Source organism: Canis lupus, chromosome X (assembly GCF_003254725.2).
Source record: "Canis lupus dingo isolate Sandy chromosome X, ASM325472v2, whole genome shotgun sequence".
In the NCBI taxonomy this organism is placed as follows: domain Eukaryota; kingdom Metazoa; phylum Chordata; class Mammalia; order Carnivora; family Canidae; genus Canis; species Canis lupus.
The window spans coordinates 80,019,342-80,035,269 of NC_064281.1; the positions used below are offsets into that span (position 1 = coordinate 80,019,342).

The 15,928-nt window shown below is 35.6% G+C and overlaps 1 pseudogene; it reads left to right on the top strand.

Annotated features, from left to right (window-relative positions):
- Positions 1-7,009: 7,009 nt before the first annotated feature.
- On the top strand, positions 7,010-10,939 carry LOC112649118 (histone acetyltransferase type B catalytic subunit-like; annotated as a pseudogene).
- Positions 10,940-15,928: the final 4,989 nt, after the last annotated feature.

Below are 15,928 nucleotides of genomic sequence, written 5' to 3' on the forward strand. Positions count from 1 at the left end.
GGCCGGCTCAGCTCAAGGAGAGAACAGCCATCTGCAGATCTGGCACAGCGTTCAATGAGAGAATAGTAGAGGATTTTAACACCCCTCTTATAGCAATGGAGAGATCATCTAAGCAGAAGATCAACAAGGAAACAAGGGCTTTGAATGACACACTGGACTAGATGTACTTAACAGATATATTCAAAACATTTCATCCCAAAGAAGCAGAATACACCTTTTCGAGGGCACATGGAACATTCTCCAAAATAGATCACAAACTGGGTCACATATCAGCCCTCAACCAGTACAAAAAGGTCAGGATCATACCATGCATATTTTCAGACCACAACCCTATGAAACTTGAATTCATCCAGAAGAAAAGATTCAGAAAAATCTCAAACACATGGAGGTTAAAGAGCATCCTACTAAATAAAGAATGAATGGGTTAACCAGGAAACTAAAAAAGAAATTTAAAAAAATAGAAGCAATTAAAACTGAAAACACAACTGTCCAAAACCCTTGGGATGCAGCAAAGGCAGTCATAAGAGGGAAATATATTGCAATACAGGCCTAACTCAAGCAGGAAAAGTCTATAGTACACAAACTAACCTTACACCTGAAGGAGCTAGAAAAGGAACAGCAAATAAATAAAGCCTAAAGCCAGCAGAAGAGGGGAAATAATAAAGATTAAAGCAGGAATAATTGATATAGAAACAAACAAAATAAAACCAGTAGAACAGATTAACAAAACTAGGAGTTTTTACTAATTTACTAAGTGTACTTAACTAATTCTTTGAGATAATTAATAAAATTCATAAATCCTTAGCCAAACTTATCAAAAAGAAAAGAGAAAGGACCCAAATAGATAAAATCATGAATGAAAGAGGAGAAATCACAACCAACAACACAAAGATACAAACAATTATAAGAGAATACTAGGAAAAATTTACGCCAACAAAGTCGCAACCTGGGAGACATGGACAAATTCCTAGAAATCTACAAACTACCAAAACTGAAACAAGAAGAAACAGAAATTTGAACAGAGCCATAACCAGAAAAGAAATTGAATCAGTAGTCAAAAATCTCCCAACAAGTAAAAGTCCTGGACCAGGTGGCTTCCCAGGGGAATTCTACCACACATTTAAAGAAGAGTTAATACCTATTATTCTCAAACTGTTCCATAAAACAGAAATAGAATGAAATCTTCCAAACTCACTCTATGAAACCAACATTACCTTGCATCGAAAACCAAAGACCCCACTAAAAAGGAGAATTACAGGCAAATATCACTGATGAACACGGATGCAAAAATTCTCAATAAAATACCAGCAAATCAGCAAATTGAATTCAACAGTACATTAAAAGAATTAATTTACCATTATTAAGTGGGATTTATTCCTGGGCTGCAGGGAGGTTCAATATTCTAAAATCAATTACCTTGATGCATCACATTAATAGGATAAGAACCATATGATCCTTTTAATAGATACAGAAAAGGCATTTGACAAAGTACAGCATCCTTTCTTGAAAAAAGCCCTGAACAAAGTAGGAATTCGGGGAACAAACCTCAACATTATATAGGCCATATACAAAAAGACCACAGCTAATATCATCCTCAATGGGGAAAAACTGAGAGCCTTTCCCCTACAGCCAGGAACAAGACAAGGATGTCCACTCTCACCATTACTATTTATCATAGTGCTGGAAGTCTATGTTATACAACAAAAAGAAATAAAAGTCATCCAAATTGGCAAGAAATAAGTCAAATTTTCAATATTTGCAGATGACATGATATTCTATGAAAATCTGAAAGATTCTTTTAAAAAATGCTAGAACTCATACATGAACTCAGCAAAGTCACAGGGTGTAAAATCAATATGCAGAAACCTGTTGCATTTCTATACACCAATAACAAAACAGCAGAAAAAGAAATCAAAGAATCAATCCCATTTGCAATTGCACCAAAAACTATAGGATGATACCTAGGAATAAACCTACCAAAAGAGGAAAAAATTCTGAACACTGAAAACTCTAAACGATTTATAAAAGAAATTAAAGAGGACACAAGGAAATGGAAAGACATTCCATTCTCATGGACTGGAAGAACAAATACTGTTAAAATGCTTATACTACCCAAAGCAATCTGCACTTTTAATGCAATCCTTATCAAAATACCACCAGCATTTTTCATAGAACTAGAACAAACATTCCTAAAATCTGTATGGAACCACAAAAGACCCCAGACAGCCAAAGCATTCTGAAAAAGAAAAAAACTGGAGGCATCAAAATTCTGGACTTTAAGCTATATTGCAAGGCTGTAATCATCAAGACAGTATGGTACTGGCACAAAATCAGATACATTGATCAATGGAACATAATGGTCCTGAAATGAACCCACAACTATATGGTCAACTAATCTTTGACAGAACAAGAAAAAATATCTAATGGAAAAAAGTCTCTTCAACAAATTATCTTGGGGAAACTGGACAACAACATGCACTTGAAATGGAATGAAATGAACATGAAATGAATGAAATGCACATGAAATGAATGAAACTGGACTACTTTCTTACACCATACACTAAAATAAATTCAAAATGGTTAAAACCTAAATGTGAGACAGGAAATCATCAACATCCTAAAGGAGAACATTAGCAGCAACTTTTTTGACCGCAGTCAGGCATAGCAACTTCTCACTAAACATGCTGCTGGCGGCAAGGGAAAGAAAAGCAAAAATGAACTATTGGGACTTCACCAATATATAAAGCTTCTGCTCAGCAAAGAAGATAATTAACAAAACTAAAAGGCAGCCTTTGGAATGGGAGAAAATATTTGCAAATGACATATCTGATAAAGAGTATCAAAAAACTATAAAGAACTTATCAAATTCAACACCCCAAAACCAAATAATCCAGTTAAGAAATGGGCTGAAGACATGAATAGGTATTTTCCAAAGAAGCCACACAGATGGCTTACAGCCCTATGAAAAGATGCTCAACATCACTTATCATCAGGGAACTATAAATCAAAATCACAATTCGGTACCACTTCACATCTGTCAGAATGGCTAAAATTAAAACACAAGAAGCAACAGATGTTGGCAAAGATGTGGAGAAGGGAGAATCCTCTTGCACTTTTAGTGGGAATGCAAAGTGGTGCAGTCACTCTGGAGAACAGTATGGAGGTTCCTCAGAAAGTTAGAAATAGAGCTACCCTATGATCCAGCAATTGCACTACTAGGTATTTATCCAAAAGACACAAAAACACAGATTTAAAGGATTACTGCACTGATATTTTTGGTAGCATTATCAACAATAACTGTACTATGAAGAGTACAAATGTCCATCAACTGAGGAATAGAAAAGATGTGGCGTATAATTACAGTAGAGTATCACTTAGCTATCAAAAAGAATGAAATCTTGCCATTTGCAATGACATGGATGGAGCTATTAGTATTATGCTAAGTGAAATAAGTCAGTCAGAGAAAGACAAATACCATATTATCTCACTTATATGTGGAATTTAAGAAAGAAAACAGATGAGCATATGGGAAGGGGGAAAAGAAAAAAGGAGAGAGGGAAACAACCATAAGAGATGCTTATCAACATAAAACAAACCAAGGGTTGATGGACGGAGATAGGTGAAGGATGGGTTAGATGGGTGATAAGTATTAAAAAGGGCACTTGTTGTTATGAGAACTGGGTGTTGTATGTTTAAGTGATGAATCACTGAATTTTGCTCCTGAAACCAATATTGCACTGTATGTCAACGAATTAAAATTTAAATAAAAAATAAAGATACCTTAAAAAATCAATACATTTTTGAATTTGCATATTGGTCAACAATTATATGCAAATATCTTAATTTCTCTCTTGAGTGAAGTTTAATACAGAGCCACAGGTAATCTATAAATACATCTTTTGTAATAAAATTAAAACCATTATTACAGACATACGTATAAAAGGTACTTTTAAACTTTGAAAGACATTTGCTGTAAAATTATTGTAACAGTGTATAATACCACCAGCAGTGTGCTTTTTTCTACATACTTTAAGTATTAAGTTTATTTTTAATGCTAGTATAAGGAATAGGCAAACATTAATTTTATATCATTATTTGCACATGCATATTTAGAGATTTAATGAGGACAATTAATGAGGGTGCCTGAGTGGCTCAGTGGTTGGGTGTCTGCCTTTGACTCAGGTCCTGATCCTGAGATCCTGGGATCGAGTCCCACATCGGGATCCCCGCAGGAAGCCTGCTTCTTGGTATGCCTATGTCTCTGCCTCTCTGTTTCTCTCATGAATAAATAAATAAAATATTTTAAAAAATAATGAGGATGATCATCTCCCTCCTTTTATACTTACAACTAAAAAATCTTAGACATAATATAACAAATAAGAAGGAAAAAAAAGCTGATCATTGGAAACTAGAAGACAAATTGACTAGGGAACTTGGGATTTAAAGGACACAACAAGTGAGGTACTTTAGTTGCCTTATTGCCTCCCATATGCACCAGACAGTCATTGCAAAAGCATCCAACTCTGAAACACCAACAAGCGCAGACAAAAATAAACACAAGTTCAAAGAAAAGGCTATCCCTCCTGGCCAGGCCATAGATAAGTATGGCTTAACAACAGAAAAAATTTTTGACAATACTCACGCTATTTCAGTGAAACACAATGAGAAACCACCTTCAATCCCACAGTTCCTGTTCAGTGGGGTGAACAGGAAGTGGATTGTCCATTCTACTTACCTACCCTCTGAAATTAGTTGTACTCTGATTTTCCCACCTGATGGTGTCAGTGAGGTTGGTCAAGAAGTTAATCCATGCTCTACCTGGCAGAAACAGGCAGCACTATGATTCCTCAGCCAGTTGGTGGAAGGTCTAGCAGGCAGCTAATTTTCTATCTTCATTCCCTGCAGAAATAAGTAGTGCTCTAGTACATCTGCCAGGGCACACTGACAACAAATGGTGACCAGAGTCTCCAACCCCACCTGGCATCAACAATGCTGAACAAGACAATGTAAGTCAGAAGTAGTAAGCATTCTTCTCTCTCCATCCCTGAGGACAGTGAGGTACATTGGGGAGCTAAACCTCCATATCCACCCAGCAGCAACAAGAATGAACAAGAATGTATAAAGCAGAGCTTGTTAGCAACCCTGTCCTCTCTGGTGTTGGTGAGGCCCAGCATGTATCTGTGTTCCTGTGTCACCCATCTGCAATAAGTATGAGTCAATGCCCCACTTTTGCAGAGTGGTGTTGGTAAAATTGAGGTAGAAGCTGAACATACATATAGCCTGAGCCTTACACTACACCTCAACAGGGTGAGAGCCTACTTAAAATTAAGATGAAACAGGATACAAAGTCTCATAATATGTAGGATATCCAGGATACAGCTGGAAATCATTCCAAACATACCACGAACCAGAAAAAACACAAAACAGATAATAGACAATACACAGAGCCAACACCAAGAGAATGAGCTGTTGGAATTATCTGAGAAGGATTTAAAGTAGCCATCACCTGGGTGGCTCAGTGGTTGAGCGTCTGCATTTAGCTCAGGGTGTGATCACGGAATCCTGGGATGGAGTCCCACATGGGGTTCCTGCAGGGACCCTGCTTCTCCCTCTGCCTATGTATCTGCCTCTCTCTGTATCTCTCATGAATGAATGAATGAATGAATGTTTAAATATCCTTTAAAAAGCCATCATAAAAAGGCTTAAACAAGCAACTAAAAATAATCTTAAAACAAATGAAAACAAAGAGAATCCCAGTAAAGAAATAGAAGTCACATAATAGAACAAAACATAAATTTTAGAAATGAAAACACAATAATTGAAATAAAAACCACATGAGTGGGCTCAATAACAGAGACAAGATTATAGAGCGCAGAATCATAAATTTTCAGACAGGTTAATAGAACTTGCCTAATCTGGACAAAACAGTGAAAATAGACTGAATAAAATGAACAGTTTTAGTGATTTGTGGGACAGCAGCAAATTATTCAACATTCAAAAAAAATCCAACATCCATAATATTGAAGTCTCAGAAGAAGAGAGTGGAATTGAGAACATATTCTGGGAAATAATAGCTGAAAAATCCCCTAATTTTTGAAAGATATAAAACTATAGATTCAAGTTGCTGGAAGAATCCCAAATATGATAAATAACTTCACACCAACACACAAAATAATTAAACTTTTGAAAACTAAGGAAAGAAACGTATTGAAAGAAGCCAGAGAGAATACAGTAACAGTGGATTTCTTATCTGAAACCACAGGAGGCCAAAAAGAAGTGGCACAACATTTTCCAAGCACTGAAAGAAAGGAATTGTCAGCTATGAATTCTATTTCTGGGAATAATATCCTTTATGAATGAGGGGAAAATATAGATGTTCTAAGACACAGGAAAGCTAAGTATTTTTTCTATAAGCATATGTAATTATTTTACAGAAAAATGTTGGCAATGAAGACATTATAATCCTATTGTATCTCATGCTCTCAGCTCCTTTTTCCATCCTTCTGTATTAAAGGTGATCGGAACCCATAAACTAATTTTCCCAGGGCCCCTTTCCTATTTGGCATCTTCTAGACTATGTCAATGAAAGGTACTGTTAGGAGATTAGAAGGTAGGAGAAAGAGAGAAGAGATTGTTCCTTTTCTTTTTTCTTTTCTTTGCTTTTCTGTTCTATTCTGTTCTTTAATTTTCTTTCCTTTATCTTTTCCTCTGCTTTCCTTTCTTTTTCTTTTCTTTCCTATTGTTTTCTTGCCACACTTCCCGAAATTACAGCAGATACAGTGGGGAGGTTGGTTTCTCAGCAGGAACACAGGCTCCTCAGTGGAAGTGGAGTCTCCTTGGTTACCGCTCAGGCAGAAAGGTCCCAGCTATGGTGGTTAAGTCACAGATGCTCTAGCAGCCTAGGCAGCTGTGTGCTTCTGGCTCTGGCCTTAACAATAGCAGTGGGAGTTCCAGAAGCCTTGGTAACACAACACTTGTATGCTCTAATCCCCACAGCTTTAGGGTACTCATGGACTTTGATTCTGGTGAGAAAAGTGGCAGGTGACTTTTAGCTTTTGGATTTCTGTAACATCAGTGCTGCTCTCCCTTGCACACGAGTATGGACATACATACCTACACTTTACAATAAATTAATAATGATTAGAATATGTTCATCTCAGGGTATTATGACAGTACTCTTATACTTCTTTTCTTTCAAGTATATTCCATGCTTGAGGCCTCTGTAACATCTTTTCTCCTCATTCTCCTATCTTTATTGCATTCTCATTGACAAGATTCCTTCTTTGAATCCCTGGTGAACATAGATGCAATCAATCTCAACAAAATACTAGCAAACCAGGACACCTGGGTGGCTTAGTGGTTTAACATCTGACTTCTGCTCGGGGCATGATCCTGGAGTTCTAGGATCACGTTCCACATTGGGCTCCCCGCAGGGAGCCTGCCTTTCCCTCTGCCTATGTCTGCCTCTCTCCCTGTGTCTCTCATGAATGGATAAATAAAATCATTAAAAAAAATACTAGCAAACCAACTCCAACAATACATTAAAAAATATCATTCTCCATGACCAAGTAGAATTTACTCCTGGGTTGCAAAGGTGGTTCAATATTCACAAATCAATCAATGTGATACATGACATTAATAAAAGAAAATATAAGAATCATATGATCCTTTCAATAGATCCAGAAAAAAGCATTTGACAAAGTACAACATCCATTCATGATAAAAAAAAAACCCTCACCAAAATAGTTTTAGAGGGAACATACCTCAACCTAATAAAGGACATATATGAAAAACCCACAGCTAATACCATCCTCAATGGGGAAAAAAACCAGAGCTTTTTCTCTATGGTTAGGAATAAGACAGGTATGTTCTCTTTCTCACCACCATTATTTAACATAGTACTGAGAGTCCCAGCCACAGCAAAGAGAATAAAAAGAAATAAAAGACATCCAAGTTGATAAGGAAGAATTCAAACTTTTGGTATTTGCAGATGACATGGTAGTCTATGTAGAAAACCCAAAAGACTCCATCAAAAAACTGATAGAGCTGATGATTGATTTCAGTAAAATCGCAGGTTACAAAATCAATGTACAGAAATCTGCTGCATTTCCATAAACCTATAACGAAGCAGCAGAAGAGGAAATTAAGGAATCAATCCCATTTGCAATTGTACCAAAAATAATAAAGTACCTAGACTCAAACCTAACCAGAGATTAAAGACTTATATTCTGAAAACTGTAAAATATACACTGAAGAAAGAAATTAAAGAAGACACAAAGAAATGGAAATATATTACATGCTCATGGATTGAAATAACAAATATTGTTAAAATGTCTATATTACCCAAAGCAATCTTCACATTTAATACAATCCCTATAAAAATACCAACAAAATTTTTCACAGAGCTAGAACAAACATTCCTAAAATTTGTATGGAACCACAAAAGACTCTAGATAGTCAAAGCAACCTTGAAAAAGAAAAGCAAAGCTGGAGGCATCACAATTACAGGCTTTAAGTTATATTCCAAAGCTCCAGTGATCAATACAGTATGGCACTGACACAGAAATATACACATAGGTCAATAGAACAGAATACAAAACTAAAAATGGACCCACAACTATATAGTCAATTAATCTTTGACCAAGCAGAAAAGAATATTCAATGGGGAAAAGACAGTCTCTTCCACAAATAGTGTTGGGAAAACCGGACAGCAACATGCAGAAGAATGAAACTAGACCACTTTCTTACACGATACACAAAAACAAACTCAAAATGGGCTAAAGACCTAAATATGAGACAAGAAAGTATAAAAATTTTAGAAGAGAGCACAGGCAGTGATTTCCTGATATTGATCATAGCAACATCTTTCTAGATATGTCTCCTGAGACAAGGAAAACAAAAGCAAAAATAAACTATTGGGACTTCATCAAAATAAAAAGCTTCTGGATGTGATATATGTATATATATATATATATATATACACATACATATATATACATACACATATATATATATACATACATAATGAAACACTACTCAGCCATAAATAAAATCATTAAAATCAAATGAAATCTTGTCATTTGCAATGATGTGGATGGAACTAAAGGGTACTATGCAAAGTAAAATAAATGAATCAGAATAAATGAATCAGAGAAAGACAATTATATGATCTCACTCATATGTGGAATTTAAGAAACAAAACAGGATCTTAGGGGAAGAGAGGAAAAAATAAAACAAGATGAAATCAGAGTGAGAGACAAACCATAAGAGACTTTTAGTCATAGGAAACAAACTGAGGGTTGCTGGAATGGGGGTGGGGAGATGGTGTAATTGGGTGATGGACATTAAGGAGGGCACCTGATGTAATGAGCACTGGGTATTACATAATACTTATGAGTCACTGACCTCTACCTCTGAAATTAATAATACATTATATGTTAATTAACTGTATTTAAACTAAAAATTAAAATAATATAGGAATAAAAAAGGGGGGAAAAACAACTTCTGCACCGTGAAGGAAATAGTCAACAAAACTAAAAGGCAACCTACAGACTGGGAGAAGATATTTGTAAATGACATATCTGATAAAGAATTTTTATCCAAAATATATAAAGAACTCATATATTCATCCTTCCTCAGCTACGGGAGCTTGTAGTTCAGAAATAGTTGGACTTGGTACTATGGAGAAATCTTTGGTTGCATATGAGAGTTCAGAGGAGAAGAAACTGGCAGAATACAAATGTAACACCATCACAGCAATTGAACTAAAGTTAGTTCATTTTCCTGAAGGTCTTCAGAATGACATTAGAACTTTCTTTCTTGAATATACCCATCACCTCTTTGGGGATAATGAAACTGCTTTTGGTTACAAGAGTTTGAAGATCCTGTTATACTATATTGCTAGTAGCCTGTCAACAATGTTCCATGTTGAGTATGCATCTAAAGTTGATAAAAACTTTGTGTAAAGGCTTATGATGCAAAAGGCAAAACTGAACAAATAGTTCTACCTGGATTTTGTACAAACATGAATGATTTTTCTCTATTTGCTGGAAAAATAAGTTGATTTCAAGCCATTTGAAACCTTCCTCCATACATACTCTGGACTCAGTCCAACAGGAGCAGAAAATTTTACCTTTCAGATATACAAGGCTTACATGACATGTAGAGGCTTTTGAGAATATCATGAAAAGCTTCAGACCTTTTTGATGTGGATTATTGAAACTGCTAGCTTTATTGACATGGATGATGAAAGATGACACTACTTTCTAGTATTTGAGAAGTATAATTAAGGATGGAGATATGCTCTTTGCAACCATAGGCTACATGATAGTCTGTAATTACTATGTGTACCCAGATAAAACCTAACCCACTGTAAGTCAGATGCTGATACTGACTCCATTTCAAGGTCAAGGCCAGGCAGTGTTCAACTTCTCGAAACAGTTCATAGGATACTACATTACATCTCCTCCTGTTCTTGATATTACGAAGGAAGATTCATCCAAAAGTTATGTGAAATTAAGAGACTTTGTGCTTGTGAAGCTTTGTTCAGATTGCCCTGTTTTTCTCAGGAAAAGTTGATGCAAGGATTCAATGAAGATATGGCAAGAGAGGCACAACAGAAGTTCAAAATAAATAAGCAACATGCTAGATGGATTTATGAAATTCTTTGAATACTGGTAACTGTCATGAGTGATGCTGAACAATACAGAAGCTATAAACTGAACAATACAGAATCTATAAACAGCATTAAGTGATGCTGAACAATACAGAAGCTATAAAGTGGACATGCCTGTATAAGAAAAAGCAGAGAGATCTTGCAAAAATGAGAAAATGTCTCAGACCAAAAGAACTGACAAACCAGATGAATCAAATAGAAATAAGCATGTAACATGAACAGTTGGAAGAAAGCTTTCAGGAACTTGTGAAAGATTACCAGTAGCTATTGAATACTTCATTCAAGAGTAAAGATTATTCTGCTCTGTACAGGAAGTTAGCAAATTTCTGTACATTGTGGAAAAGCTAATGACTTTAACTTTATCTTGTAACATTTTTCTTACATTAAAAGTTATCTATCTTATCTTTAGTTGAATATTTTTTGGAGTCTATGAGCATATATTACATTTAAAAACATATATAGTTTCTGATATACCACTGCAATTGCTTCCCTTCTTAGCAGTGTAATAAATGCTCAGTTCCAATAAAAAAAGAACTTGTACAATTCAGCACCAAAGAAATGAATAATCCACTTAAAAAATGAGCAGAAGTCATGAATAGATTTTTCCAAAGAAGACATCCAGATGGCCAACAGACACATGAAAAGATGCTCAGCATCAGTCATCAACAGGGAAATACAAATAAAAACACAATGAGATAAGATCTCACACCAGTCAGAATAGCTAAAATCAACAACACAAGAAACAGCAAGTGTTGGTGAGGATATGGAGAAAAAGAAACCCTCTTGCACTGTTGGTGGGAATGCAAACTGGTGCAGCCACTCTGGAAAACAATATGGAGGTTCCTCAAAGAGTTAAAAATAGATCTACCCAGGGTTCTTGGGTGTCTCAGTGGTTGAGAGTCCTGGGATAGAGTCCTACATTGGGCTCCTCTCGAGGAGCATGCTTCTCCCTCTGCCTGTGTCTGCCTTCTCTCTCTGTGTCTCATGAATAAATAAATAAAATCTTTTTTAAAAAGAGAAGTACACTACAATCCAGCAATTGCACTACTAAGTATTTACCTAAATAATACAGAAATACTAATTCAAAGGGATATACCCACCCCCAATGTTTATAGTGATATTATCTACAATAGCTGAATTATGGATAGAGCTCAAGCGTCTATTGACAGACGAGTGGATAAAGAAGATGTGATATATATAATATATATATATAATATATATATATATCACTGAATATTACTCAGCCATAAAAGAGACTGGAATCTTGCCATTTGCAATGATGTGGATGGAACTAGATAGTACTATGCTAAGTGAAATAAGTCGGAGAAAGACAAATACCATATGATTTCACTTATATGTGGAATTTAAGAAACAAAAGAAATGAGCAAATGGGGGAAAGAGAGAGAGGCATACCAAATAAACTGATGGTTACCAGAGGGGAGATGGGAGGGAAGGATGGGTGAAATAGGTAATAGGGATTAAGGAGTGCACTTATTGTGATGAGCACCCAGTGTTGTATGGAAGTGTTGAATCATGAAATTGTACACCAGAAACTAATATTACACTGTATGTTAACCAACTGAAACTTAAATAAGAAAACTTTTTAAAATTCCTCCTTTGATATAAACATTTCTTTGCTGATTTTTCTGCTCTGTCCTGTCCTTAATCCAGTATCTTCAAATATTGCCCATTCAAAACAAAGTTTCATACCTCCCTGGAGTTATAGGAGGAAAAGACAAGGGAACCAACGGTGAGAGCAATTAGTAACCCTAAAACAAAAGAGTCTTATTAAAACCACTGCTTTAGTAGAAAACCATGAATTAAACCCAGACCACTCAATGGCCCAAGGACTCTTCCAGAGCATAGAAAATCCATGCTGGATTTCTCATCTATATTCACATATATTAATAGACCATGTGTATCTTCAGATACTCAGTAGTTCATTTGGGGCTTTTTTTTCTCTTTCTTTTATTCTTGCTATGCCTTAATTAGCCTCTTGCTATACACCTAGGTAGGTTAGTGCTAAACACTTTTAATCATTGTCACTTTGTTTATATGGCTTCAAACACTTACACTTCTTTTTCAGAAGTTTCCTGGAATTCTCAGATGTTTCCATTTCAAGTGAACTATTTTGATTACTTGTATCAACCCCAGAGGTAGGTTTTAAGATTACTCAGATTTTATATTTATGTACTCAGGAAACTAAGGTACATACAAGTTATGGAACTTACGATCACATAACTAATAAGTGGTAGAGCTGGGAAATAAATTTTGATCAGATTGCCTATTATATTGAGAATATCAAATATGTAACCATCCTGGAATAAACCCCCTTGACGATTTATAAAGGCTAGATTGTAGGTCTTGTGAATCGTCTCATACGTATATTTTTAAGAGAAAATGATGATGACCTCTATTTAATGTACGTATGAGAATAATTCTGATCCAACCTAGTCCTTCTTTTATGAGTCCTCTGGAGAGTCAAATGACTCCTTGCTTTAGAGTCCTCAAGAAAAACCACAGGGGTCGTGCACTTTGCTTGTTAATCCCAAGAAGAGCTGTGTCTGTACTGCAACTCCAACCTGCTATCTCAGAGTGGGACAAGAGCTGGTTGTTGTTGTTTTTTTCAATTACCTATGCACTGTGATAATGTAGTTGTCAGGTCTTCAGCAATTTTACTTACATTTTTTAAAAATCTTATTGTCAAATTACTTTAAGAAGTGGTCAACTCAGTTTCACTAGCCATTTGCTGTATGTAGACTTTTTTTTTGTATCAACTCAGGAACACAAAATCTCCAAAATGAGGCAAACTTAAACTTGTATCTCTGTGGGCAGTGTATCAGAGGAGTTTCATCTCTCTCCACTGGAAACACTTTGTCCTTCACCACCATGTTCCCACACATTTGACCAGAAATTTCTCAGCCCCTTTTGGCCCTGACAGTAACTCACTGACTAGTTTCTCTTTCTCTATACCTAAGTGCTCAACTCCAGGAAGCTCTTTTCTTCTGCTCTTGCACAGAAGGTGGGCAACCAGTATACATTCTTATGGCCATGCTATTTGCTTATGGCCTGTGTTGGATATTGGTCTAAGGCCTATGCCTTAGCCATTGTTACACACTTTGTATATTATCTGATAAAAATTTGCTTTAAATGAATTTATCTATAAGGTGTCAAATTTTATTAACTCACCAGGAAGGGAAACAAGATGACAAAGTCATTTAAATGAGAGTGCGCCAGGTCAGAAAGGATTTTGAAATGGAATGATTACAAACATGGGAACCAGGAATGCTTACATAAACAAGTAGATTTTTATACTAATCAAAGTTTCCTTTCACAAAGTCTTAAAGACATAATGTCCTTAAACACATAATGTTCCAATTATTACCAAGGAAGCTTGTAGCAGGATGGTACATGCTATCAGTAAGAAGATAACAAGCAGGTGCATTTAAGTAGCAAATGTTAGGAATGTATCTGCCATAGATTGGGGCTTTGTTTTATCCTCCAGCAATAGTGCATAATAGGAACATCTATCAGGAAAGCATGAAACATAGTCAACAGGGATTGGAAACAGGTCACTGAATAATGTTAGTGTCAGTAATTTTTTTCAAGCTGAAACAAAGATGCAGAATATATAGTTTGCTCATTTCTCATTTGGGGACAATTTCTTTTCTTTGTCACTCCATTTGGTTTTCTCCTCCACAAAGCAATAATCATTCTCATTTTAACTTACTGTTTGAGTAACCATTTTGTACAATTTTTGAATATAGCAAAAAGTAGATATAGGCTTACTTTATATATCACTATTACCATCATGATTATCATAAAGGTTTTTACTTATATTATTCCTTTAATTCAGTTTCCAGCCTTTAGGAAAATTTTCCAAATAAAATTCCAAAGTAAATCGATCTTAATGGTAATAGTTTAATTCTGTTTATAAACCTGGGCTCTAAGAGTGTGTTCTTTTTACACATACCCTCAGATACTCACATAACTGCATCAATAATGTTATTAAATATACATATTCCTTCTTATTGTATAATTAACAACTTTTGGAGTGAGAAGCTGCCATGACCTGATAACTTTTGCTGGAAGAGTATGAAATGAATACAAAGCTTTGTTTTATCTTTCTTAAAATTTTGTTTATTTGTTTGAGAGAGAGTGAGAGAGTAAGAGCAGAGGGAGAGAATCTTCCAGCAGACTCCCAGCTGAGCATGGAGCCCTCTGTAGGGCTTGATCTCACAACCCTGAGATCATGACCTGAGCCAAAACCAAAAGTTGGATATTTAAACCACTCAAGCACCCCGAAAGCTCTGTTTTAAATGGTCCCTATTTCTTCGGAAATGCCCTTTAGTATTATTATCTTATTTTTACCTCATCCCAAGCTATAGAACAAGGGCTAAGAAATTCACCTCCATCTGTTTGCAATACCTGTTACTGTGCAGCCGTCCCCTAAGAACTTTCCAGATTTCCAAGGTTCCTGACCTGCCAGAAAAGATATTCTTTACTATCTGTGAGGCAGAGACCCTTTGGATAACAAAGCAAGTACCAGACAGTTTCCTGAAAGTTCTCTTTAGGTATGGTTATCAAGTGTAATATTTGTTTCTTGATGGAAGGCTTGTTAATTTTAATTAGGTGATTTTACCCTCAAATGTGACATTTCTTGTATGGTGACAAATTTGATTTGATATCTGATAAAATATATGATTGTTAAAATTACTTTTGTCAACTTTAGATGTAGACATTAATAAGATTACACACACTTTACAGATGAAGAAAATGAGACATCCAAAAGTTAAGGAACTTATTTAAGATTATATGACTAATAAGTAGCAGAATTGACAAATAAGTTCATATCTAACAGTCTGCTTGTCATAATGGAAATATCCAACATGTAAGCATCTTGCCATATGCCTCCCCAGCAATATGCAAAGAGTGGGCCTTTCAAACAGTCTCCTATATATCTAGAGTCACCATCTTTAAGGCTTTTTATTCCCCTGAAAATTCATATTTACGGTCTGTTCTTACATTAAAATGTCATAATATAAATATACAGGATATTTTGTGTTTCTGAATTCTAATGGACTACACTCCATACTGCAATATTCTGTAGAATTTAGCCTGTTGAATCCTAAAATTTGATGACATGAGCTAAAACATTCTTAGCATGGAGTTTTTGGAGAATCACTTAAATTTCCTATCACTTAAGGAGTGAGATACTTCTCCTAACCTATGATTTTGAGAGTTAGAATTCAA